Source organism: Tamandua tetradactyla, chromosome 7 (genome assembly GCF_023851605.1).
Source record: "Tamandua tetradactyla isolate mTamTet1 chromosome 7, mTamTet1.pri, whole genome shotgun sequence".
Classification (NCBI taxonomy): domain Eukaryota; kingdom Metazoa; phylum Chordata; class Mammalia; order Pilosa; family Myrmecophagidae; genus Tamandua; species Tamandua tetradactyla.
The window spans coordinates 102,271,156-102,298,620 of record NC_135333.1 but is presented as its reverse complement, the minus strand read 5'-3'; the positions used below and the strand labels follow the sequence as shown (position 1 = coordinate 102,298,620).

At 39.3% G+C, this 27,465-nt stretch overlaps 1 protein-coding gene across 4 annotated transcripts in view; it reads left to right on the top strand.

The window, feature by feature from the left end:
- The first annotated feature begins 7,300 nt into the window (after window positions 1-7,300).
- Window positions 7,301-27,465, top strand: part of LOC143691701 (prickle-like protein 1) — a 108,518-nt gene continuing 88,353 nt past the window's right edge. For 2 of the 4 annotated variants that reach the window (XM_077170599.1, XM_077170597.1), the window contains exon 1: window positions 7,301-7,517. The gene's annotated coding sequence lies outside the window, so the exon portion shown is untranslated. Of the gene's footprint in view, window positions 7,518-7,689; window positions 7,718-8,018; window positions 8,171-8,397; window positions 8,431-12,371; window positions 12,429-14,144; window positions 14,220-24,002; window positions 25,016-27,465 lie in introns of those variants that run through there. The other 2 variants (XM_077170596.1, XM_077170600.1) reach the window with 2 other exon arrangements.

The window sequence follows — 27,465 nt, the reverse complement described above, 5'->3', positions numbered from 1 at the left end:
ACCATTGGACTTCATCCTGATTCCTAATTTGGCCACTGGGACTCAGGTCCACACTTGAACCTTAACTCCTTTGCTTGGACTCTGACACCCTGATATCCCTCTTCCTGGGAGTTTAGTCCAAACTCTTAAACTCCTAATTGCTGTTCTACCCAGCCCATTGCCTCACCATCTATGGCTGTCTCTTCTGCCCAAAAGCCTGCTGCTGAGTCTTTCCAACTGGAGGCCGCAGTAGCCATACCTAGATCACCTTAGGGCAGGAGCAAACCAGCCCCACTGCCTTCTCCTCCACCAGCCCACCAATGAGGTCCCAGAATCCATTTATTAATTCAGTACATATTGAGCACTTACTCTGTTCCAGTCACTGTGCAAAGCCCCAGAGCAGAGCACTGAATTATGTGGGGCTCTGCCTTCAAGGGGCAGTCTAGTGGGGAGACAGGAAATTAAAGGTTACAAAGATTTCTGTGATAAAGGAATGGACCTTGACCAAATATCTTCCCTCCAGTCACCTTTAAGCAGAGAGGAAATGGCCTTCAATTCTTATATATGTCCTGGGCAGGCTCAATTTTCATCAAGGATGATCAGTTGGCTCAGTTGTCTGTTAAACTAGAAACTTGGAATAATTGAATATTGCCCAGGGACTATAATTTCAAGATCATTGCTGGGCAAACTCCCAAATGCCTGGTGAAAACTCTATTTTGGAGGACTGCCTGAAGGACATGCCAATTAGCCAGTCTTCTTTAAAGAATGACTATAAATTGCAGAACCTTCTGAGGTCCCCAAAGCTTACCAATTGGACTCTCTGTGGGTCTCTGTCAACCTCTGAGAACTCCATGGAACACAGTGTGCTGTGGATAATCTAAAATTTACTGGAAGAGGGTAGGTACCACTCCCTCCTTTGAAATACCATCTTCTTTTGTATTAGTTCAACCACTTTCTCCTGGGCTCCTTCCTATCTGTTTGGCATCTTTTTCTTCTTTGTCTACTTTGAGAGTTTCTTCCTTCTGTCATACAAAACTGAACTTACTATGGTCCTCCATCAAGCCTGTCGCTGCTTTTATGCTTTTAAACCAATTCATGACCCCGCTTCTGCCCACTTCTCCAGACTCATCTGAAACTCCATTACCACCACTTTCCCCTTGCACACCACAGCAGAGTGGACATATTTCAGGTCCTTAGAGTCACCATATTTGTGCTCACCTCCTGACCTTTACACATGATATTCCCTCTGCTTAAATTGCTTGAATAAGCGTGTACACACACACACACACACACACACACAAATTTCCTTCCCTAGGTGGACTCATCTTTTAGGTGCCACTTCTTCCAGGGTACCTTCCCTGTCCCCTCCATCTCTGTGACTTGTCCCTGCCATGCACACTGGAGACTACTCCACTTTATTATAATTGTCATATACTTTGTGAAGTGACTAGCACAAAGTGAATTGAATCAATTGCTTCTTCTGAAGAATAAATTTCACTGGCTTTAGGGCTGCCTTGAGAGATATCACCAAGAAGCACATTGTACTCCTGAGGATGCTGTTCATCATTGTTCTAGAGCCTTCTTCAGGAGGATCTGTGGCGGCGGGGGGGGGGGGGTTCCTGCTCTTTTATTCAGTAGTAGTTGTGCCTCTGCTAGGAATAGGATTGTTTTATCTTAAATACATTGTTAAGTGTGTAAGAATTATGTTACCCTTGTCATATCGACCACTGGAAATCTGTGTCCCATTTTTTATGGAATGAATGTTATGACTTCGTCCCATTTCTGTTACTGGTCTTTCATACCTACTTTCAAATTATATTAACTTGCCATATATCACTGCTATATAATTGTAAGTGAATTTACATCTTCATTTAGAATAAATCCAGGTATAAACAGTCAAATAAATAAAGGAAGGGATAGAGCACTGAAAAGTTGAACAGGAAAAAGCAGCATCTGAATGGTGGAAGGGAGTAGCAGTTAATACTCTTTTTTGCAAGGCACTTAAAATTCTAAACTTGCTTAAATGACAATTACAAAGTATTAATTTCACCTTAAAAGTTGAGTGGTAGTTTCTTCTCAGGTAGGGTTTGATCCAGAGACTCAACCATACCACCAGATCCTGCTTTCCTCCCCCTCTCACTTCTGTCCTCTTCCATTATTTTTTCACATTCAAGAATCATTTGGTAGCAAAATGGCTGCTGGAGTTTGGACTTTTGTACTCCCCTGTTTATGTTTAGAGAACAAGAGACCATCGCCTCCTTTTGAGAACACCCAAGTCATAAGGGTAGAGGCTTTGTTTTACTTTACTGATGAATTTCCAACAAAGGGGTAGCTGGTGCATAACTTCTCAACATATATTTGTTGCCTTTATTGCTGTGGAATTCTTAAAAATGCTGCAAAGTCAAGGGATTGAGAAAACCTTCTTGACTGAAAGAGGGAAGAGAGAAATGAGACAACATAATGTCAGTGGCTGAGAGATTCCAAACAGAGTTGAGAGGTTATCCTGGAGGTTATTCTTATGCATTAAATAGATACAACCTTGTTATCCAAGAGGAAATGGAGAGGCTGGAGGGAACTGCCTGAAAACGTAGAGCTGTGTTCCAGTAGCCATGTTTCTTGATGATGATTGTATAATGATGTAACTTTCACAATGTGACTGTGTGATTGTGAAAACCTTGTGTCTGATGTTCCTTTTATCTACCTTGTCAACAGATGAGTAGAACATATGGAATAAAAATAAATAATTGGGGGAACAAATGTTAAAATAAATTGGGTAGAGAGAAATACTAGTGGTCAATGAGAGGGAGGGGTAAGGGGTATAGGATGTATGAGTTTTTTATTTTTAATTTTTATTCCTCTTTCTGGAGTGATGCAAATGTTCTAAGGAATGATCATGGTGATGAATGTACAACTACGTGATGATATTGTGAGGCCACTGACTGTATACCAAGTATGGAATGTTCATATGTTAAGAATGTTTGTGTTTGTGTGTTGTTTGGTTTTATCAGTAAAAATTTTAAAAAATCATATCGTGTCAGTTTGAAAGGATTATGTGCCCTAGGAAAGCCATGTTTCAATCCTGATCCGTCTTGTGGAAACAGCACTTTAGGTTGGAAGCTTGATTAGACTATCTCCAGGGAGATGTGACTCAACCAATTGTGGGTATTAACCTGGGTGTTAGTTTACTGATTAGTTTACGGGAATCCTTTGAAAGAGGAGACATTTTTGGAGTAAAAGCTTGAGAGCCTCGAGAGAGTCATGAGAGAGACAGAGCCGGAAGAGAACCATGAGAACAACAAAAGCCCACACAGCCAGAGACCTTTGGAGATGAAGAAGAAAAACACCCCTTGGGGAGTTTCATTAAGCTAGAAGCCTAGAGAGAATGCTAGCTGATGTTGCTATGTTTGCCACGTGCCTTTCCAGTTGAGAGAGAAACTCTGAACGTCATCGGCTTTTCTTGAGTGAAGGTAACCTCTTATTGGTGGCTTAATTTGGACATTTTCATAGACTTGCTTTAATTTGGATATTTCCATGGCCTTAGAACTGTAAACTAGCAACTTTAAAAAGGAGTTTTTAAAAGCCAAAAAAACGCCCTGCACAACTCAGGATTTGTTCTGGCTCACATGCCCATACTTAAAGAATCTCTGGTCAGGGAGAGCCAGTGTTCTGATCGCCAGGTCTGAGTCACATGATCCTAACACCAAAACCAGGTGAGTCTCCAACTAATCCACACACACTGAGAGTTGGGAAAGTAATTCCCCAAAGGAAATGTGGGGCATTACAAGGGAGAAACAGACCATGAGCAGACAAAACAACAACTATTCATATCAATGGAATATCAAGAAGGTGATGCTCAAGTTGAATTTTAGAGGATAAATAGGAGTCAGTTAATAAAAAAGGGCAATTATCAGTGGGGATATGTTCATAATAAAAAAGGGCAATTATCAGTGGGGATATGTTCAAACCACAGAAGCAGGAAAAAACTTGATACTTTCAAAGAACTGTAAATAGTTTAATATGACTACAGCAAACAAGGGTGAGGAATGGTAGAAAAATCAACTAGAGAGATAGGCAGAGTGCAAATATAAAGACCTTCTAAGCTTAGCCAAGGCGGTTGCCCTTTATCTTAAAAGCTCAGGGAAGCATGGGTAGGATTTTCAGCAGGGAGCAAGCCTTACAGTTAAACCCAAGCAGGTTATCAGAGGGTCAAGACTGATTTGTCCAGGAAACACTGGCTGGGGCTGAGTCTGTAGGTCAAGGGAAGGAGTCCCAGACATGGGTGAAAGAGACACAAACACAGGAAATAAGCACCAAGAAAATGAAACAGACCTAAGAGTCATACAGGGTCTGCCAACACTATAAGGTTCCTGCTGTTTTAAGTCCCAGGCTTGTGAAGATGTGAACGCTTCATCTTCCCGTGAAAGCACTCTTCAGTGAACCAAGAGGCATCCATAGCATGATGTGTTTGGGTACCACTTTAAAAAAAAGTGCATTTATTTAACAATGCTTTAAAAGGAAAGGAGACATTCCCAAAGTGAATTGACTTATGAAAGGTATAGTGATACCATGCTGGTTTGTAAGAATAAAGACAACGACATCGTTCATTTTTAAAAAACAAAGCAAGACAAAAACCAGAAACAACTCAACAGTCCACAATGAAGAATGTTTTTCAGATCAAATAAAACATTGTCATTTCATGACTCAAGGAATTTTGCATGTAGGCTGGTGAGAGAAAGGGTAGTGGGGAGTGGATGTGTTAGAAATTGGTACTAAGGCTAAGTACCAATGGACTAAGCAGGTCAAGGTTCCCACCTATTGGGTCTTTTCTGCATCCCTGGCAGCTCTCTTATAATAATAATGATAGTATTATCCTTACTTACAAATGAAAAAAAAAAACTAACCATCTGAGGTTAACCATATTACACTAGGCCACATCTAGTAAGTAGTGGCATGGATATTGAATTCAGATCCCTCTGCCCACAAACCAGCATATGTCCTGCCCAAAATAATATCCTGCTGAAGACAACCAGTGGTTCACATATGCATTTGATCTGGGAAGACGCTACCCAGGTGTACAGTCCAAAGAGACAATAAGCCTCTTAAAGGAAAAACTGAGTATCCTCCACAGTGCCCCAAATTTTGCTGGACATATATTAGATGCCCAACAATGAAAACCTTTGTGAAAGTCACCACAGAGTTATAAATCCTCTGATGCTAAATTTATTACTTACCATAAGAAAGTAACATTTTCCCCAATTAATAGGGAGAGCTGGAAGTGCAGACTCCATAGACTTCTTCTCCCTGAGTTTCTTCATACCCAACTCTGGCCAGCTAAGACCTGCTACCAAGTCTATTCACCCACTGAAGAGGACTCGCTCACAAATATGTGGTTGTAGGAATTAAATGAGATTGTGCTGTCCTCCATTCCATCCTATTTTGATTCTCTTCCACTTGTTGTGCAGTTTATTGGGAAGCTGCTTTCATTTGAAGGTTTTGATTGAGACAACAGATACGTCATCACCTAAGGGTGTTGACAAAGAAGGGGACGGTTTGTCCTTAAAAGCACCAATGTTCAATCCCTCTGTGGGTAGAATAAATCATTTTTAAATCATTTTTCTTGGGCACTTCTGGTGGCTAGATAGAAGCTAAAAGTTTATAGCATAATAGAAGCATCTGTAACCCTGGCAAGATAAATAGATACAGCTTAAAAGGCCAACTCCAGTAAAATGCTAAGGAACAAGACAGTCTAGGTTGTTTTCCCCAGATTCTCATCAGTTACAAACACCACTAGGAAATGGAGTTATTTTAAAAGCAACATCCTTATTTCCTAAGTGATTTGCACTCATAAGTTCAGGAACACTGCCCAAGTATCTGGAGGGGAGAGAGTTTCTATGGTGCAGGGAGTTCTGAGTCAGCTTTGGAGTTACTGAGCACAGGACTGAGGTCAAACATTTCCCCAAATTATGACAGTTTTCTCCCCCTTTCCCTTTAGAAGTTATTTCCTTTCATCTTTTCATCGTCTCCGTTTTTGCTGAGTTTTTTTCCCTTGCTTGGTCCTCAAAGAAAATCGAAGACTTGGTGTTCTGAAAAATTCTGAAACTGGCAGTTTGGATTTTTCTTAAAGAGATAAAATTTGTATTAATCAGCACCGCCCCCCCCCAACCCCTCTCATCTTTCTAGAGAGGATACAGTACCCAAGAGGGCTGTTTGTGTGTGTGTGTGGGGGGGGGGGAGTAGCGCCCACACGGTGATGTGAGAATCCACTGAGGAGGAACTCGCAGCTGTGGTGAGGGTTCCAGAGTTCTGAGACAGTGAAGTGCGGAGTTCCTTCCACCGGGATGAACTTGGTTCAGAGCCCAGCCCCGGGGCAGAGTGAAAACACGGAGCGTAGCTTGACCAATGAAACATGATCACCTTGTTCAAATCAATGCTTGGAACACGGCTTTAAGCTCATATTCTAACCAAAGTCAGGTTCTGGACGTTGTGTGGGGCTGAGGTTCTCGCGAACATTCCCCACACGTAGAGGTCTTCCATGAAACAGCCCGGGCCGTCGAGGGGGAAAGCGAGCGGAGTAAAGGCTGACTCTTTGGCTTCTTGCTCTAAAACATCACGCCTCTGGCTCCGGGGCAGATACCCACCTTACGGAATTGCACGAGATAGTTTCGAGTGGGTCCCCAGTGAGGCGAGACGCGCCGGAAGGAACCTAAGATTTTAATTAACTCCCACCCTCCACCCAAAACACACCAAAGGAAAAGGAACCCAAACGGACAAGTCCCAGACCTTGTGATCAGAGGAAATTAGGTTTGTCTTTTTACCCCTTTTACCCTTCCTGTCTTTCAATCCGTCAGGATTGTTGGTTAAAAAGAGAGAGAGAGAGAGAGTGAAGAAGAAGAGAAGGGCATAAAATCGGGGGCAGCGCAGAGGCGACTGCAGAGCTCCTCGAGAACCTGGGCTGCGCCTGGTTGAACTTCTACTAACCGACAACCCGCCTCCGGCTCAGCCCCGCAGACCGCGCAGGAAGCCAGTCCCGCACAGCCCGCGTGCACGCACAGCCCGCCCGGACGCGCCGCGGCTCTGCTCGGCCGGCTCCCTGCACCACCCTAGCAATTCGGGGCCGAGCTGGGGCACACGTGGGTGCGAGCCGGCCCGCCGCGCCGGCCTCGATCCAGCTGCCTGGCGTCCGCGCTCCGCGTTTTCGCTCCCGCCGCGCCCGGGCGGCCGGGGGCGGGGTGCGCGGCGCTGTGGCGCGGGGGCTCGGACCCGAGCACACTCCGCCTGCAGCCAGCTGCGAGCGCCGCCTCCCGCGGCCGCCGCAGCTCGACAGCGCGCCGGGTTAACATGCCAGCCTCTCGCCGCCTGCGTTGACTTCACAGAGAGGCGGCGACCACGCGCCGCAGTCGGCGCGGCGACTTACTGGGCTCTCGATGATTCGCGTGCTGCCCTCCCTCGCCCATCCCTGACGCCGCAGACCGCAGCCCTAGCAGACCCGCCGCTGCGCCCGAGGACCGTCCAGCCGGGTTCTCCCTTCCTTGCGCGGGGTGAGTGGCCGCCTGGCTCCGGGCGGGCTCTGCAGAGGGAGCTGCGCGCACAGCGGTGGGGGGCCAGCGCCGCAGGGGAAGGGCCGGGTTTCTTCAGTGTCATAGCCGTGGGTCTGTGACACCCACTCTGGGTCGGTGTGGCAGGAAATAAGGGAAAGGGGCAAACTCGATTTGTTAGTCTGCGTAGACGGTGAAAACAGGTACTAGGCTGCAGCACCGGGAGGGCTTCGGCTAGGCTGCGTGCATGGCTCCTGTTTGCTGCATCACGTCCAACTCTACCCCTTGATTCTCTCCTGCGTGGAAACCCGTTCGGTGGCCCTAGAGTTGGGGGCAATGCGGGGCGCGGGGAGGGGAGGGTGCGTTGGCATGTCTCCACCGCTTAGGGTCGCCTGTCACCTACCGGCGCCGGGAGGGAGGGTCCTGACTTCCCACTAACGCTCTGGGGAGAGGGCCGATTGCTTTTTGGCAGGGATTCTGCCTCATCTTTTCCTCTCCTCTCAGCGTTGGTGTTTTCCGAATGTAGCATGTGTAGGGGAAAGAATGGGAGCGTCTTCCTTCCTTTAGACCTAAAAAGTTGAAGAAAGTAGACGTGTTAATAATTAGCAGGACCGGACTCAAGATGCAGAAGAAAGCTGTTAAATTTTCATTGCCCTGTAAGAAAAACAAACGGCATCGCCAGTCATTATTGCGGTGCCGTGTTATTTGGGGGACTTTGGGAAAATTGTCCACAGATTGGCTTCAGGAGGGTGGAGGAGGGGGGAGAAAAGGAGGGCTGCTGGCACCATACCCAGTTCCAGCTTACCTAAGGTGAATTCAGAATCACAAGCCAAACACGTTTGGTTACCGATTTTTATTTTTTATTTTTTTTTTTAAAAAAAAGGGCATCGGAGGCAGAACCGCAGCTATGAACAAGGTAAAGAACACACCATGGAAACAACCTAAAGGAAATGAACATGAAAAGATCTTCCCTCTGGAGGAGTTCAGATGCATATAGACATCCCTTTTAGGATGATTTTCACGAAAGACAAATTATAGTTGATGAAATTGTATCTGTATGTGTGTACAGTTTTATCCACCACCTCATTTTAATCAGTACTTCAGAGGGCTGTGTCTGCCATTAATGTTATATAATTGACATGGCTTCCCTTCAGATTCTTTTAAATGTACTTTTGAATCAAAGAGACATTCCATCTGTCCCTGCAGACAGGCCCAAGGTGTAGATGGGTGAGGGTTGCTGAATGTTTGCCCTAGAGCTCCAGATGTGTGAGCTCAGCTGTTGCCTGTCACTTAGGTGACAACTGGCCTTTTCCCACTAAGCCTATGCTGTCTCCATTACCCTCAGTGAAGTGTCAGTGTTCGCTGCCTTCGCTTATCAGGAGTGGACTCTAGCCCCTTGGGAGGTGGCAGCCTTGTTTGGCCATGCCCAACAATATGTCTGTTTTCAGACTCTAGGAAAGGAAAAAAAAAAAACAAAAAACCATGACAGCAAGACAGATACATCTTGGGTTGAGCACCAACTTAATCCAAAGATTCTGCTTTAATCAAGACAGCTCTGAAAGGATGATGCAATATTTGTCAAGCCTTTTTTCTCTTCAACAATATTTACCCCCCACCAGGGGATTTTAAACTTAAACAGCAGTCATTTATCTTGCTGTCTGGTGAAGCCCGTTCAGTTTGCCTCCAATGTGGTCCTAATGTAGGTGGCTGGGCTTGGCCTGGGACAGGAATCTGTCATTGTAGCCCAGCTGGAGCCTGAAGAAAACAAAATACAGCACTCTGCTGGTACCGGAGGATTTCTAAGTGCCATCAACTGGCAAGTCAGGAAACGTAGAAGGAGATATTTTACGAACACTTGCAGAAATATTTATACGAAGGATTTAAAGGTTAACAATGCATATGCTCTACATATTAAAACTAAAAGTTGCTAGAAATAAATGCGCATTATCTACAGTTAAGGTTAGCACATTTGCTGCTGAACTAGAAAATCTCTAGGTTTGTCATGGCTAACAAAGTGATTCATTTTATGGATAAACCACAAAAAAAAAAAAAAAGAAAGAAAGAAAGAAAGAGAAAAAACTCTTGATGGTATATAGAGGTAGAGATGATGATGTGAATGAATGGGTTTGGTCAGTTAAATTTTCCATCCTTAATTTGGTGCTAACTGAGGAGTTATCACTGAGTAAGCCGATTGGTTCACAAATTCTTAAAAGAAAAGGTGATATATTTTGTAAAGGTGATAGATTCAATCAGTTCTGCAACCAGTACCAATGCAATTTAAAAGTGTATCCTGTTTTTATAATCAAGATCTATGGAACCACCATTTATCTTTATAATAAAGGGAGGTTGTAATGAATCAGCTTGGGTCACCCAAATAAAATTTAATATTAGCTGGGGAATGGAAGAACACTGTAGGGTTAATAGCTGAGCTATTAAGTTTAGAGTCAGATGTGGATAAAGTCTGGTTGTTCTTAATATCGTGTTCTATCATAATTCTGAAAAGGCAAAAAATTAAATTTTAGAATTTCTTTAGACTTTTAAAGTAAGCTGAGATATTAGTTTTAAAATGTGGTATTATAAGATTATTTTTCTAAAATACTTTATATAGTCACTTAGAAGCAAAACACAAAGAGTAGGGTTCTGATGAAATGGCGCAAGAATCTTTAAAAAAGAATTTCCCACTAATCAGGTAGATCTTTAAATGGTCCCTACCTATATTTTTGGTTGTTTAATATTTTGGGAAATGATTTTCTGAAAAGATTATTACTGATTTTCTAGTTTCTCATGCCTGGTACTCTATGCTTATCTATGATAGAAATGTTGATGTCACTTGACTAGTTAGACTTCTCCCTTTGGAGAAATAGCTCTCCCTTTTTCTCTCCATTTTATGTAAAATAATATCATTTGTTTAACTCTTATTATTGTGAGATTCATTCAAATTGCTTAGATCTGTGTGTAATTATTCTACAATGAAGTGAGGGGGTTAGGAACATGAATGAGTTGTTTCTTGGTTGGTTGATTGGTGGTACGTTAAAGGACGATTACTTCTTTTTCTTTTAGTCACAGATAGAGCATTACTGTATCGTGCACTAATATCTTTAGAAGCTTAGTGTGAATAAATAAGTGGGGAGAGGAAAGTAAAATAATCCCAGTGCCAAGTCCTACATTTGTTGCAGTTCCTCGAAACCTTAGGCAGCCGGTGGAGTTGGCACTTCTGAACAGAGTGTCATGGACCAAGATGTCATCGGAGAAACTGTGAGCCCTGGGCTTCTGGACTTCCCTATCTCTGGACACACATCGGTGTAGCACCTCAGCTCAATCAGTATTCAGACCTCCTTGTTTATAGTTGCACTGGATGGAAGTCAAGGACGTTAGTACACATGCGTTGGTGAATGAACATTTTGGAACAGTGAAAAGGCCTGGCCTGAAGTTGCATAGGGAAACTGCATAAACCTTTATTCCCCACCCCTTCCCTTTCTCTCCTGAAGGAGGGATGGTGGGAAGAGACATGCCCTACAAGCTGGAGCATGCTGATGTCATGACACTTCTGGCACAGAGATGTGACAGGATAATCAGATCGCTTCCCTGGGTGCCAGAATGACATGCTTTTTCCAGGAACCATTCCTGAGCCACAGGTCCTCTGGCAAAGTCTATTTCCAGTAACTAGGGGGATCAGCCCTCTTGAGGGGAGTGTAGTGCTTTTTGCCATGTCTCTGTTTTGTGTGCTTGTTTTAGACTAAACTCTGAATGCATTTTGGTCACTTCTGAAAGTGCCTCTCTAAGAACAAGAATGATTGCCCAGCCTGAATTGATTAGACCTTTCCAGGTTCATTTTCCTATAAAGAGAGATTTTCATTTTAAAATAAAGATGAAAGTGTCAGGAAGGCAGAAGCCTATGTAAACATTTTAAAATGTAGAGCTGTAAACTAGCGAGCAGCTGTCACTTACCTTAAGCGCCCCCCCCCCCCACCACCATCCATAAGTTTGGTCCTAAGTAATCCTAAAAAGCAACTGATCAGCTAATTTGAAGTTGTATTTTTCTCACTGGTAGATTTGGGGTAAACTCTGGGGAGACATGCCTTTCATTTCTAGTGGATTATACTTTAAAAATGAAAGTTAGAGCTGTGTTATTTCAGTTGTTCAAGTACTGAAGTCACGGACTCCTTTCTAAGATTTTTGTCCTAATTGTTGATTTTTAGCACCCAACAGCTTTTACTTTGTGCATGGTTTTCTGTGTTTCCTTCTTTTCCCATTGAGTCTCTGGAAAGAAAGATTTGTCAATAATACAGTGAAAATATTGCAGTCAGATGCAGACCCTTAAGTATACTCCTTGGTTAGGAGTGCTCTCCTTCAGCCGCCCTTCTTTTATCTAAGACACAGATCCCACCGCTAGCAATTACGGTCTTTGACTTTGGTAACAATTCTGTTTGAAATGTTTCCAATTACACACAATATTGGCTGCATGTAGCAGCTGCAAGCCAAAAAGCATTTCTAAGTGTGTTCCAAGAATCAGGCTGTGATTGCTTTTAATTTAAATAAAGGCTATATAGTTTCCCGTGATGTTTTTATAACCACCTTTCCCCCTTTTTGTTTTTGTTTTTTTAAATCTAATAAAGTAGCCGCCACTTAATATGATACAATATTGGTCCTGATTTTCTAAGATGGCCCTTTGCTTTAAGTAAGCAGAGCAGACTTTTCAATAAAGGAAATTTTAAAGAAACATGTACATCAGTTTGGATTTCTCCAAAGGAAAAAAAGGGAGGCGAAGGTTATCTGATAGCAATTGTAAGTAGCTAATGTTTTTAAGTTCTTTTCCCTCCCCTTTCAGAAATCTGTCATTACGATTATCTTTTTCAGGTCACTGGACATCATTTGGTGTGCTATCTTTTCTTCAGGTTCCTCTCTTTTCTTTTTGTGAGTCCATTAAGTTGCATTAAAAACACATTAAAAGGGTAGAGAAAGGGTGGGCCACAGTGGCTCAGTGGCAGAGTTCTCGCCTGCCATGCTGGAGACCCGGGTTCAATTCCTGGTGCCTGCCCATGTTAAAAAAAAAATAGTAGAGAAAGGTCAATAAGAATATTCGTAAAACAGAGTTAAAAAAAAAAACCAAAAAACCCAGCAAATAATTTCACCATTCTTCAGAGATCTAACCCTCCAGATCTGGCCCTGCCTTGTGGGTTTGAAATCCCTGAACACTGAAACCTTTTAAAAACTGTGATGGTTTAAACCTTTTAATAGCTACCTGATATATTTGACTTATTAAATCTGACAATAAGAAAATATACACTATCAAGGTTTGAAGCGAATGGATGGATAATAGGCCTGGGGAGTTCTGTTTTCATGGCCTACATGAAACATAATACCTAGAGCTATAGGGTATCCAGGAGGTGAGGGGCTAAGATGGTCCTAATTAAGATGTTTTCACATAGGCTCTTTCAGTCCTGGCAAAAACACCCGATAGAATATAGTGCTTCTTTGGGTTAAACAGTAGCTGACTCACATAAATGCCAACTTCTGGCATTTTTTGGAACTCTTCCATCATGTAATAAATAGAGCTGTATAATCCAAATTTGTAAATGCCATGTTTCATGTAGCCCCTGAAGAGACAGCCAAAATTAACCCAGGCTGATAGAGAACCTTGGAATCCTGGAGGTTAGGTTACCGCCTAAATCTTAAGTACTACCACTAACTGACAGTATTTCAGGTCTTTGCACAAAGCTAAGAGGTGTGAGGTAGGCTTAATATAGCAGTGTACTGTGAAGAAGTTCCCATCAACCGATGGCTAGAGTTTTCCTTTTCTTTCCCTGATCCTTGGAAACTGTCTTTCAATTAAGCAAACCTTCTTGGAGGAAATTGGCCCGGCTAGAGGTAGAGTGAGGTTTATGTTGTTTTACCAGCTGAGCACCCCAGCCTGCCAGACACCTACCCCACCCAGGCCGATTGCCATAGTGACAAAAACCTACAGTAACTATGGTTGAAATAGAAAGTCTATTAAAACCGGTTCCTATATTGGCCAGCTCCTCTGCCAGAGTTAAAATGCTGACTTCTGTGTATACACACACACTCATACACAAACACACCCCCCCCACTCTTTCAGTCTAATAATAGTAAGTCAGTTGATTTAAAACATGTTTTAGTTTCACAATGGCATTTTTATCTCTTTTTTTTTAACTTTACCAATAAAGCAAATAATATAGTAATCTGAAAAAATGTATACTTAACTGCAATTTATATTCCCAGGTGTATTATTTTCAGGCTAGGATAATTTAAGTTCCTTATTGATGATCTTAAAAAGGGCTAGACAGATACTGTGGTATTCTGTTTTGCTGTAAAATAGTCCTTCCAAACAATTTAGGGAACTGCTAGATTTTATGTAAGAAGACTGCTGAACGCTATAGTATCAGAATATTTATATAATGCATGTTGCAAAGAGATGACATATTAAATTCTTCTGCGACTGTGTAATTAAAAAGTCACAAATGAAGTATATGCGTGTTACATAAATTTTAGAAAGAGATAAAGTTAGGGCTGAAGTTGCGTAAGAGAATCACAGATGTTTCTTGTAAGAAAGCCCATATGCTTCCTGGGAATTTTGAGCTGCTTTCCAATGCTGCACTTTGTTCATTGCAGGGATCATGTGAATAATTTCATTAAGGTGCCCGAGTTCTTATTTACACAGCCTTGAGAAGGGAGCGAAAGTAATCAGTAAGTTACCCTCTCCCCTACTTCTGAAATGCTTTAAAGTTTTATGCCTTTGAGAATGAAATGGGAGGAAATAAAATATACAGAAATGAAGTTTGTGTTTAGCTAACCTGATCATACAGGTTTCCTCTGTGGGTCTTCTATAATCTTAAGCATCATGGCAGGCTAATAGCCAAAAGTGTGTCCTCGAGTACTGCCAAAGTATTAAAAGTAAACAGGTTTTTCTCCATATTGAAGTAAGGGAATGTATTTATTTGACTCTCTGAATTTTAAGGGATAAACCAGAAAAATCACTCTTCTTTTCCCCCTCCTTACCCATGGAAACCAGGATTTTTATTCATTGCATCACTGGAACTAGAAACTTATGGGAATAATGATATTTTGCATGAGAGGGTTTTAAACTAGATTGACTTGGTTGCTTAAACAAGAAGCAGCCAGGTTACTATGGTATATGATGGGTCTTTTTTATGATTTATTTGTTTGTATTGCTTGTGGATGCTAGGTTATTTTACTTTAGATCAGTTACTTTGGAGTTATTAATTGTCCATTTTTCCTTTTTCTTCTTGAGCAGAGGTTCAAGCGTACACAGTAGTGGAATGATGTGGTATAACACATAAAAAAGGACACTGGGCTGATTCTCAGAAAACTTGGACTAAACCAAAATAGCTGTGTGATTTCAGATCGGTCTCTCAGACTCTGTGGTCAGTTTCTGCATCCAAAAATTGAAGGGATTAGGCTTGATCCATACAGATTAATCAAAGATTCGAATCGTAAATACCTATGGAGTTTTTTAAAAATATAAATACGCAGAAATTTTATTTTAATGCAGTAGGTTTGAGTAGCCTTGTAACTGAGCTTGAATCATCAGGTGATCTGATGCCATCTGTGATTAAGAGCCACTAAATTAAGTGATCCCTAAGATTTCCTTCTGGTTTCTAATCCTGCTAGACTGAACTGCTTTCCTTCCTTCCTTCCAACCTTTTTTCCTTCCTTCTTTTCTTCTCCCTTTTTCCCCCTTCCCTTTCCTTTCTTAACAGGCTACTTTCATTCCTCACTTTGCTGTCAAAATGCTATATATGTTATTTTAACACAGTTCCACAGAGATCTGTGTTCTGCTCCTATTAGTAGATAGTAAGCAGTATGAGGGACAGCCACAGTTGTCTGCTGTTGCATACACAACATTAAACACAGTGCCTGGCACGTGCAGAAGTCAGGAGACATTTTAGAAACAAAATGTTAGAAATGTTTTCAAATAATATGCTCCATTTTTTTGTCAACCTCAGACATGTTTCAGGTGAAGTGCCTCCAGATTTAAAGGCACAATTAAATTTTATTTTGGGTACAGTTGTTATTCTGAAAAATTACATATTGGATGAAATATTTTTCCTTATATCACCAGATACTCCACAGTATATTTATTGTAATCTTCCCAGATTAGTAATTGGACTCATTGCTTTAAGTTTAGAGGTCCTTTGCTGAAAAGGTATCTGGAGATTGACAAAAAAAAAGATAGTGAACATATTATTTGAAAAATAAAAAATAAAAGTAATTAATATACTGTTAAAATGTTTATCCTGTGTTACCTGATTTTGGAGCCTCCTGAATTTGTTGAATTGAATGAATGTCCAGTTTTCTCTGGTCATGCAAATGTGTGTTAATTTAAGAAATATAACACACACGCATATCACCATAAAGATTTCAAAACTTATCTGATGGGCAGTGCCATGGTGGCTCAGCGGGCAGAGTTCTCACCTGCCATGCCAGAGGCCGGGGTTCAGTTCCTGGTGCCTGCCCATGCAAAAAAAAAAAAAAAAGCCTTATGTGACAAATTTGCAACTTTACTACAATTTTTTTTACAACTTTACTATAGTTTTGTCTTATTTTTTAACTCTTTGAGTTATAAACATAAAAAATATAATTAGATCTTTATTAAAACAATCTCCTCAATAAAGTATGTTTATGTCATTAAATCTCTTGGTCCTTTTCAGCAAAAAAAATGCCAGTTACCATTTTTTTAAATTAATGAGTAATCTTTAAACTACTTATACTTATTTTTAATAGCCAATAATTACTTTGCTCCTTTTGTAGACATGATTGCACACCATATCGTATCATAGCATATCAGGTATTTTAAAATTGTCCATATCCAAATGGTGCCAGGTACCATAACAGTAATAGAACTTGCTGTTTTCTAGGATTTTCATTTTTTACTTTTTTTTTTTTTTAATGGAGTGTGCTGGATGTCTCTATAATTTTGTTCAGATGACTGCAGAACCTGGAAAAGCTGTTGCTGCTATTGATGCATATAACTGCTATTGGTCTTTATATATATTTATATATATATATATAAAGACCAATAGCAGTTTTATATATATATAAAAATTGAATTTTTGGAAACTTTAGCTGTGCTGTCATCTTTGGAAAAAGTATCCCAGTTATACCATGTTGAATTGGCAATGTATAGAAATTCACAGTCATATTGGTCTAGAAACATTAAACTTAATTTTTTTCCATTTGTACAGGGGTAACACACTATATTAAATATGTAAGGTCTTATCTACATGGAATTGATTACAGAAACTAATAAAGTATTCACTAAATAATGAAAAAAATTGTCCTTATCCATACTGTACAGAAGCTCATGTCCGCATTATATATATAAGTACATCAGAGAGTTTCAATAAAATGTGGTAAACACTCTCAATTTCTGTTCATGATAACTATGATACATTTGAAAGTTTTATTTTTATTTTTTATTTTTTTTCCTCAAAGTTTTGTTATCATGCATTAGAAAATTCTTGGTTACTTAGTTTTGTGGAAATTGATTAAAAGACTTTGTGGCCATTTCATCTCTTTGCTTTTTCTTCTTCAGTTGTTGAAAATTTGGGTTATTTCCTATCATTATCCATTATTTCCATATTGTAGAACCTATTTAAACTGAATAAAAATAAGTTAAACCAGTCATTATTACTGCTGGGTGTGCCTATATAGCAAAACAAGAGAAAGAGATGTTGTGGATACCTGGATTACTTGATTTTTTTTGTTTTGTTTTCTGTGCCATCTTATGGGCTTTTTTGTTGGTTGGTTTTGTCTTGTTTTTAATGAAAAGAAGAGCTGTAAAAGACTCATGGCCTAAGACCTGCATAACTGTCCAATTTCCTTTTAACTTTTTTACTGTAGGCATGGCCAGTATCAAAATCAGCTAACTCCAGCTCATTTTTTCCTGCTGCGTGCCATAGCCAAATCAAATAATCAGGGCCTCAGAGTGGAAATTTTTACCTGAATTATCTGCTTGGGTTGTTTGCACAATGTAACTGGAAAACTCTCTCTTTTAGGTGTTATGTGATAAGATACAGTGAGGCATTTTAGTCCCGGAATAAAAGATTATAAGCTGTGGCTAAGTAGAGATTTTAGGGATCATTTGAGATAAACTGAGAGTTGGTTCAAACTATTATTTAAGATTTAATACTTGTCGTCTATTGTTCCTGAATTTCACAGTTAATTTCTTGTTTTTGCCTGATGTCAAGCTTAAATAAAAGGACATGAGTAGGTGCCTTCCCAGATCAGATCATGGCTCACTCCTTCATTTCAGATCCCTGCTCAAAAGCCATCTGATATCAGAGAGACATTCCCTGCTTGCTCTATATAAAATTGCAGCACCCTGTCCACCACCCTCCTACCATCCAGCTGTCCCCAACCCCTTTACCCTGTTTCTCCTTTCTCCACAGCACTTATCTCTAACTGGTAGATGTTTGCCTGTTACAGCTGTTGTTCCACGAAGGTGACTATATGCTGCCTTGTCTACTGGTCTATCTCTAACTCTTAGAATGGTGCCTGGCACATAGTAGATGCTTAATAAATATCTGTTGTAAAAATCTAGGGAGCTGGATATACCTCCAATTTGAATCCACCCTCCCCATAGTCTAAAAATAAGTCGTTCTGAGAATGTTAGCTTTATGTTTATAATTTCATTTTTCTGATAGGGCTATGAAGTTAGCAAATGGCCACCCTCATTTTACAGGGTAGGAGCTGTGGACATTTTAATGTTACATGTAAAATAAAGACACATAGAACCCAGTACTCTGTGTTTGAGCTGACATTTCCAGGAAGAAGAAATTTTTTTCCAGCTGAAGTGGAATTTCTGAGCTGTTTTCGTCCTTATCTGAATAAAGCCTAAGAAACATTATGGAATATGAGAAAAAAAGCTAATCAAATAGCCCTTCTCCCTTCTCTTTAACCCAGGGGGATCAATGAAATATAAATCATACAGCAAAGGGATGCCTTATGACTAGACATAAGACTGAGTATTGCTGACAAGGTAACTGTGCAACTTCCCTCTGTGTAATGCACCCATGACACTTTGTAACCTTTAAAAAAAATTGGAGGTAGTGTCTTCAGACAAGTTTGTGGGGTTGCCTTGTATGTTAAAACAAGGATGACAGACTGTCTTTCACTCAAGAAATCCCCTGATTTAAATTCCAGGGGTGAAAAGCTAATCCTCTAAGTGATTTCAACTGGCTTGTTAGGAAACCTAGTTCCTTGAAATTATTATTTTAATGTCTCAGGTTCCAGGGCTAAATTGGCAGTGAGTCAGCTTTTCTATTAAGGAGCTGAGCCAACTTATTTGTCCAGAAATTATCATGTTTTAACTTGGGCTTCTTTCATTTAATAAGACTAATACCCCCAAAATACACAGAGCACTTGAAGATTTATCTAATTTATCTTCACTGTATCCTTGTATGAAAGTCTAACCAAGGTTATCCCCAATTTACTGACAGTTTCTCTACTGTCTTATTAGCTCACAACTCAGCTTCCTATACTAAGGAGTTTTGGTTTGGCAGTTCCTAAATAAATTAATGTTTGCAGTTAAATATTTAAAAAGAAGGAAGAAGAGAGAGAAGGGAAAAGTAAGCAAGTGCTTATAGCTTGCCGAAAATTGATGATGTTTTATTGTTTTGTAAGTATTTCTGTGTTTATATTTGTCCTGTATTAAATACATTTAGGTAATTATAGCCTCTCCTACTATTAACTAATTATGTGATATTAGATAAGTTACTCAATTTTCTAGACTTCTTACCCATTCTGTTCCTCAGTTTCCCCCACTATAGAATGAAGGGCCTGAACTACTTGATTTCTGATGACATTTTAAGCTAAAAAAATTTCCTTGTTTCTCAAATGCTGGATTTAAAGGCCATAATTTCAAGAGGATATATATAAAAAGGATTTTAAAAACTTTCCATGGTTAGTAAGCTCCAGACTCTGTTGGATTTACCAGGCTTTGTAGGGGAAATCACAAGGGCATTGGAGACTGATTGATTGGGGTTTGAGTCTCCTCTATGAACCCCAATTTCTTCTTTTGCTATTATTTTGTAAATATTGACACTCAGAATTTTGTTAGGTACCTAATACAATGTCTGGTACATCATATTATAATAAATGAAAGCTGGAATTATTATTGTCCCCTAAGTCCCCATTAGATTTAACAATACTCAAAATTGTTCATATTATCCAGGTACAAATGAGAAAAAAAAAAAAAAAACAGTCTCTTGTTCTCTTTATTCGTTATTCAGTGTGGCCAATTCAATCTTTAGGAATAGCTATATTTTAAAGACCTAAGAGTATATACTTCCCCTTACCATAAGTCTGGTTTAATAGGTTATATTACAGTTTAATATATTGAGCTGAAAAAAAATGCAGTGATATCAAAGGGCAAATTATTATTCTGATATATGTACAATAATGGAATACTTGTGTTCATATTAAAAATCGCAGGTGCGAATACAGTGTTTATGTATGGGAAATGTGGAAATTTTTAAAGTAGAACTTGAGTTAGTATGTTCAGCGATTTAAACTACGTTGTATGTTTAAATGTGTATCCATTGACCAAATTGGAATTAATTTAGGGAAGTTTCAAGAGTTTGCTGTAAAATAAAAATAACCCAACAGCCGTTTTAGTTACATTCCTAATATTTTTTAAAACCATAATATTCTAATCTTCCCCACTCCCCAAATAAAAACTGGTATAAATATGCAGTAAGTAGTAAAACTCTCTTTATTGATCTTAAATAATACATGTTGGCAAACGTCATCATACCTACCAGTGTGGGTGTTCCATTTTAGTAGCATTGTGCATTAAATCACTGTTAGTCTGAGCCCAAAGTTACCAGCTACCCACTAGGAAGTGCTATACCATCTGCATTGTATCTGAGAAGACCGTGTTTGTGAATTGTCCAGATGAACACAGCAACAATCTGACTGTGAAGTGCTGTTCCAATAGGAAAGGCTATATAAATGTGACATTATAATCACCAGTTTGAATCTGGGTCACTTCAGCCACTACGCAAAGATCACACGCTGTCAGATGGTAATGACTATGTGGAAGTGCCACCGGATGGCATTTTATTTCTTAATGACACCTTTGTGGCCTTCTCAGCAGTCTGTTAGAGAATGAAATAGAAATAAAGTCAAACATGGACCCCGTCTGGAGGCTCACCCTCCAGGTACAGATGGCACACTTTTGCAGAGACGTTTTAGTTCACAGTGGTTTCTGTTGTTCTGGCTCCTTAAGTGGATATACAAAACCTTTCATCTTTTGCCTCTTTCCCAACCATTTATTCACTTCACAGTGATGGTAACTATTTTGCATATTCTTTGTCTTCTCTCATCTCTGGAAACTAAGGAGATATTACACTTTCAAATGCACCTTCACCATTGAAAGTTAAACTTTTCCATTTTTGGTTCCATTTGAGAGCACGTCTTTGTTGAATGCCTGTGGTTTACCAGGCACTGTGTCAGGTTCTGAGATTATAAACATCTAATGAGTAAGTCATGCCTTTAAAGAACTCACCATTTTGTAGGGAAGGAAAGGCATTTTTAAAGCACTTACTTGCGGATGGTGTATCAAGTCAGGAGTAGAGAAATGTACTAAACATAGTAATGGCATGGAAGCAAAGGCTAGAGTCATTTGTTCTGTGTGGATTATTTCAAAGAGGAGGAGATGCTTGGGCTGGGTCTTAATGATTGAATAAGAGTTGGCCAAACCGTTGGAGTGGAGAAAGAGGCATTCTAGGCAGAAGGAAAAGTGTATGCAAAGGCAGGAAAACATGAGACCAGCATGATGCCCAGTGAAGTTTAAGTCCTTGTATTTGGCTATAAGATTAATTATGCTCTCACTCAGGACGTTTTACCACCTTTATAAAATCTCACTTCCAATTAGAAATAAGTTATGAACGTTGATAAATTTAATTGTGATCCTGTCTTTCTTGTCTTTGGTTGGCTTTAAGCTTCTGAATAAGAGATCTCTGTTTTCCTCCAAATGTTCCATGTACCTAGCCAAGCTATCAAGTATTTACGCTTTTCACTGATATGTTGGTATAATCTAAATTTATTTTCTCTTCACTTTAACTTCCAGATTTCAATTTCAGCTTTAAATATTTAGACAACATTGTATAATGGATGCTATACTTTCGTGGCATTTGCTTTAAAACTGTAAGAGCTTTCCCTGATAGCTAATGAGAAGAGGGGAAAAAAAATCCTTAATGTCACCAAGTGGCTTCCAGATGTGTTTTATTGGGTTGGTATCTCTGTTTTGTTTCAAAAAAAAACAACAAACTATTTTTAAGCTTTAAAAACCTTACCAAGCAGAAATAGCAAACAATAGAGTCATAGGAGGTGAACTATTTTCTTCATTTCCTGACTGTTTCTGCTGTTTTTAACTGCTGTTCAAAAAAAAAAAATTATATGATTCAGCTGGAAAAATCCATAACAATAGAATTAAAATACTGTACTTTTAAAAGCAAATCATGTTTCTTTGTTTTTCAGAGATATACTCACTTCTTAGGTTGTTAAGATCTGCTCTGTTTTAATGTGGCCCCTCAATGTGGTTAAATCAAAATTATGACTTACCATTTTTTAGAATTTCTACCATCTAGTCGTTCATTAAGCAATCAGTATGTTTTCAGGCCGTCTGCTGTGTGATAAATATTTTGAAGCATATGTGGCTGAACATGCTAATTTCAAATGGCTTTACAAGCTATAATTAATTTTCCACAACAACCAGATGCCCTTCACTTAACTGATGGGAAGTCTACAGACAGTCGGGTTAAGATTGTTGCTTGAATTCTTCTAGCAAAATGATTTTCAAACTTTTTTTGATCGCTGTACATTTTCCTCAAACACAAGTAGATCTGGAACCCCAACATATAAAATAGGGCTGCTCTTGTTGGGAGCAGGAAGGAGGATCATTATAAAGTTGTCAGAATTAGGGGGAAAACAAGCAAGATACTCAGTTAAATTTGAATTTCAAATAATCAGTGAATACCTTTTTAGCATCAGTATGTCTCAAATGTTGAATGTCCCTTAAAAATTATTGATTGTTTGTCTGAAATTCAAATTAAGCCAGGCATTCTATATTTGTTCTGGCAACACTAGGTTCATTGCAGTAGCCTTACCCTCAGAGCCACTTTTCTCCTCCCAAGTTCTGCCCATTTCAAACAGTTTGAAAACCACAGATGGAAGAAATCTATAGAAATGTTGAGAGGAATAATAATACATTTTTCTTCTCAGTCTTAAATTTGGAGAATGCTTTCGCTTCCTGGGGTATGTTAGGGAATCTCCCATATTTACTCTTTCATCCCTACACATAATTTTAAAAAGTATTGAGTTTACTTTGCCTTCCATGTTTCTTAGTTTCCCAGTCTATAGAAGCAGTGTTTATTAAGTCATCTTTGTGCAGAAGCCAACAACTTGTGAGTAAGGAAAACTGGTGGTATAGTCAGAATTGCAGGGTGGCCAAATAGTCTGCAAAGAGGAAAATAAATAGAAATTGCATGTCTCGAAAGTAATCCAGTGGAGAAGCACCTTTTGTGGGTTTACCCTTGTCTTCAAGTCTATTTGGCATGTATATCCTTTACTGGACCTGGCTTGATGAAAATGCCCATTAAAATAATTCTGCTCCAATAATTATGCTCCAATATTTTAAAGCAGCCTTCTAATATTACTCAATTCGCAAGCCATGTACTACTCAGTGGACTATTTTTATTTATAAGACCATTATATTTCTCAGTATATGTTAATGTAGCATGATTGGCAATCAGAAGCCATTAAGTTTGTTTAAAGTGAAATAATCCTCCAGTGCCTGAGGGACTCCCTGGATTAACTGATAAAAAATATTTTTGTAAACATATAAGAATTTGAGGAGCCTGTGCTAGAATTATGGAAACCCAAAGTGCTTTGGATTTGATGCTCAGCGTGGGTGGCCAACTCTAAATTTTTGTGTTTGTAAAATGCAACTAGTGGTTTATTTCTTCCTGTGTAGATTAGGAATGGGTATTATTTTATTCTTTGTGCCTTTCTCAGTGTATCCGAAAGTTGTACTATAAGTATGTTACTCTTAAAATAAGAAAAACAACTATTAGTAGTGTGTTTTAAATGTTTCTATGTTTAAATGTTCCAAGAATAGATGAAAATCACCTCAGATTAGATATTCTTAAAAATTTACCAATGTTTATATCTTTGAAGTTTAATTGTACTGTGAAATCTATCCACATAGTTTACACTTAAAATTTCTCTCTCATTCATTTATCCATTCAACAAATATTTATTGAAGAAACACGATCCGTACCCAGTCCTATACATCATAAGAGGGGGGGATAGTGGGAAGGAGGATAGGGAAAGGGAGATACAAAGATGCAATCCATGATCTCTATCCTTCTGGATTTTACTTTGCAGTGGAGGTGGGCAAAGATGGTTGGCCTCACCTGGTAAGTGAGCCCTCGGATGCTCAGCGAGGGTACGTGGCTTTCACAAGGCTGTGATCCTAGATCTCCTGGGTTCCTGTTAGGGTTCCTCCTCTTGCACCATCAGAATAAGTGCAAGCTGCTGTCCCATGACCTGACCTGAAGAGTCGCTGGAATCCCTGCTGGTTTCCTTGCACAAGGCATGGTGCCGGGGCGTTTACCTGCTTCTCCCAGCAAGGCCAGCCCTAGGGATGGCTCTACAGGCTGAGGCCTGGGATCCCCCCAGCTTTAGGTACAGTGGACAGTTTCACTGACCCATAGGGGAGTTCATGGATTTTGTTTTTAAACAACTGTATAAGGTACGTGAACATTTTTTTCTTTTTTCTAATAGCTTTTTTTTTTTTAGGAATTTTCTTAGAGAAGGAAATAGCCTGTAGTTTTATTTCTAGAATATATCTTCATAAAATCCTTTTTGCTCTTCTTTTTTGACCCTGAAACTCATACTCAGTCTATAATATGGAGAAGTCCAAGATATTGATGTTTTTTCTTTTACAGTGTTAACAAGTATGAAAACATACCTCTTCATTATGTTCTCTCTTTTCATCATTTGAGTAGGCTATGTTTTACTCTTTACATTTCTCAGTGGCCAGATGAAGGCAGAATTTGACAGGGGATTTGAGGGGGTTTGTTTGATAAAGCCTAGAAAATTAAAGGTTTTGTTTTTGCTAGGACAACTTTTGGGGTCAAAGTTAAATGAACAAAGCAATTATATATTAAATTAAACTGAATTAGTCATTGATATTAACATGCAAATACTTGTGAAAATAATCTTCTGAATATGCCAAAATGAGAGCTTTGAAATAAGGCTAAATATTCTCTTCTTTATTTTGATTGTACATTTTAAAGTATATGAAATCATTTTCAAAAAGGTACTAAATGTGATTTCTTTTTTACTTAAGATGCACTTTTGTATTTAAAAATCCACTGAAATAACTGCAGAATAACGTTCTTCAACGATTCACTTTGCCTATGAATAAACAGATGTTTTCTAGAAACAGAAACGTGAGTGCCATTTACAATTGCCTTATCATAATTCTGTGTGCTGTTGAAATTGAATAAATGTCTTGATTAGTTGAGCTGCTAGATGGAATTTTATCTAAACCCAGTACAACGTCTTTCATACTTTAGGACTCCTATGAATTTTATCACGAAATCACTTCATACCCCATTTGGAAAGCAGCCACGTAAGTTTGGAATATGACAATTATTTAACAGTGCATAGTAAAACTTAAATAATTTATGACTCCAGGAAGGGAACCATATACTGTTGAAATTTCAAGGCTAATTCAGGTAGGTGGGTGCAGCCACCCAGGTATCTTGGCATTATTCCAGTTTGAATTGGCTAATGAGTTCCTGAGTTAAGGCTGGGTTCTACTTAGCCATGCCTCCCTTGCATGTTTATTTGTCATCAGCACAGTTCACTCCCCCCCGCCCCTGCCACCCCTCCACACCATGCTGGGACATTGATTTCATATTTATTCACTAAGGAATGCCTTGGGTCACAGGCACTCCCCAATCCGTAGCAGGTGTCCTCTGTGGATCCCTTATTCCAGAATCTGTGCTGTGCAAGCCGATGACATAATCTTTCAGCTGTACCCCGCTGAGCAGAATTTCCAATACCACACTGCTCATCTTAAACATGACATTTGGTGGAATGATATGTCCCCATTATTGATCCATCTGTTCCAGAGATTAGGTCACCACAAAAGAGTTAATTTGTCTTGTTTTAAGGGTCATGTTTAATTGTGTAGGTCAGCAAAGCATGATAAATGACTGCTTTTTACTTGACTTCAAATCTGTGCCTTACTTTTTCTCTAAAACTGCCCAACAGTAACATCACAGTTGGTACGATAAGAATGCTGTACCAGCTGAAAACGGTTACTGTTATCTTAAACCTCAGTGAACAGTCTAGAAAGTTTGACATAGAATGCCCTTAAACTGGTTTGCTCAAGAAAGCCCGGCATCCAACAGGAAGTAAGGAAGCACTAGATGGCAGCCTTAAACTTGAAATGACCTTCCTTTCTGTCTTAGAAAGAAAAAAAGAACCAAAGAACGTATTACCTAAAAACAATCGCTTCTGTCCAAGAGAACTTGGACTTGAATTCTGCTTCGTAAAAAATACAAATCTGACATCATTATGAAGTTTAAGGTCATATTACTGAATATTTTAAAATTAAAAATGATTCTATATATAATATATTATATATATATATAAAATATACAAACTATATTAAAGGCCCATTGCTGAACTGATTTAATTACCGAGTTGTTTTAATGTCCTTTTTAACTTCACATTTTAAAATGCTGTCAGCTAGAGTTTCTTTTTAGCCTTTAAAAAATACGAAAAGGTGGTGTGACAGTGGCTCAGTGGCAGAATTCTTGCCTGCGATGCGGAGACCCGGGTTCAATTCCCGGTGCCTGCCCATGCAAAAAAAAAAAAAGTAAGAAAAATGATGGTATATCTATAATGTGGAAAGTATGTGGCTGTTAAAAATATAGATGTGTATGTAAAGTAGTATAGAAAGATATTCAGAGAATATTTAGCTGGGGAAAAAAGCAGATTATAAATTTATAATGTGATCACTGTTTGGAGGATAACAGTAGGTATCATTTTATGTCTTTTTTTTTTTTTTTTTTGGTGTGGCTATGTTGTTATCTGGAAGAAGGGATGATGCTTTTTGCCCTTTCTGCCTGTTGTTTTTCTACCCCCCAAAATGTGTTTCTTCTGCATTATAGTAGAGTTTTTAAAATGTGCACAGTATGCTGAAATTGCCTTCCTTGTGTGAGATGAGCTCCTTGAGAATACTACCTACAGTCATTTGGTTCTTTCCATCACATATATTTGCTACCTTACCTTGTGTGATCTCTCATGTTGCACAGTGAATATTTACACTGTGGGATATTTGTCATTTGAAAATGCTGGAAAAGGTGTGCCCCATTTTTTATAGGGAGAATTATGCTCATATTAGAAATTCAGTGGAGATCTCATAGACAATTTGTACGTTTAATTTATTTTCTGTAGTTCCCTCTCCAGGTTGGTGCTTACTGGACCAGATTCCATTCAAAATGGACATTTATTAAATGCTAAAGATGTGCAAATCATATATTATTAGAAATTGTAAATATTGGGTTTACAATATTTAAGGTCATGATGAAGTTTCGTGTTATAGTCGGTTTCTTTGTATACTGATTCTCATCTGTGTGTGTGGTCTGGGTAAAATGGAATGCCTGTCCCACCTGAAGATGAGGACCCTTACACTTCTTACCTTCCCTTTTGGGCGTTGGTGTCCTCTGGGAATTAATGCACCACTATAAGGTGAAGGAAAGTGTGATTTGAAGAGAAATGCATGGAAGTATTAAAAAATAATTTCTCGCCCCGTTCCCCTTGCCCGGGCCCTGGCGGGGCGGGGAAGCCGGGGTCGGGTCGAGACCACGAGGAAGTCCAAAGGCAG